The sequence below is a fragment of the Colletes latitarsis genome, unplaced genomic scaffold, assembly GCF_051014445.1.
Source record: "Colletes latitarsis isolate SP2378_abdomen unplaced genomic scaffold, iyColLati1 scaffold0042, whole genome shotgun sequence".
NCBI lineage: Eukaryota > Metazoa > Arthropoda > Insecta > Hymenoptera > Colletidae > Colletes > Colletes latitarsis.
The window spans coordinates 191,356-192,307 of NW_027488392.1; the positions used below are offsets into that span (position 1 = coordinate 191,356).

A 952-nucleotide genomic window follows, 5' to 3' on the forward strand; every position below is an offset into this window, starting at 1 on the left:
TACCCTGAACGGTGGATCACTTGGCTCGTGGGTCGATGAAGAACGCAGCTAATTGCGCGTCAACGTGTGAACTGCAGGACACATGAACATCGACATTTCGAACGCACATTGCGGTCCACGGATAAAATTCCTGGACCACGCCTGGCTGAGGGTCGTTCACTTGTCCTAAAACTGCTTGCGTTGTTCTCAGATTCCCTAACCCCGCCGTCGTTTACCTCTCCTTTCGGGGAGATGGCGAAGAACGTTTCGGAGCCGGGTCGATGAAGAGAAAGGTATCAACGTACGAGCGAGAATTTGGGTATTTCGTTGGCGTTTGTCGCTGGACGTACGAAAAAGAATAAATATTATATATTATTGGCAAGTTTGCGCACCCCTTGCGTGGTGAGGCAGAGATCAGTCTGGACTCGCGCGAGTGTTTTACGGCGTCGTGCGTCGTGTTGTCTGGAGTATCATCACGACCGCCCGTTAAAGCACCGCTCCTACGATTTCTGACTTTGACGGCACTAAAAACCACCGTGGGGCGCAAATCGCGTTTCGTACAAATCTAATGATTACCGGCGCTCCCGACGTTGCCCGAAGTTAATAATTTATGCAAAGGAAAGAGAAAATAAAGCGTATACTAGTTTTGGAGCATAACAAAAAGGACACTGGAAAGAAATTTGATCAAACACTGATAATTATGATATGTAATATATGCCCTACCACGTGAAATTTGTGGTATCCGTCGGTCGTCGTCTTCCTCTCTGTTCGTTCGTACAGCCCCAGGGAAAAATGATAATTTATCAAACGAATCGGACGATCATCCTCTATGGAGAGGCTCGAACGAACACGACGAGAAGCGCGATACGAACGGAACCCAAAAGAAGGGATATACTCTGAGAAGTTGGTCGCCCCATGTCTCTCTTTGTTACGAATATGTATATCGATTGCGAGACCGCGCGTTTAGCCGGTC

At 48.0% G+C, this 952-nt stretch overlaps 1 non-coding gene across 1 annotated transcript; it reads left to right on the forward strand.

The window, feature by feature from the left end:
* LOC143350856 (5.8S ribosomal RNA) lies at nucleotides 1-155 on the forward strand. Its single transcript, XR_013081302.1, has one exon. It is a non-coding gene; the product is annotated as a 5.8S ribosomal RNA (ribosomal RNA).
* Nucleotides 156-952: the final 797 nt, after the last annotated feature.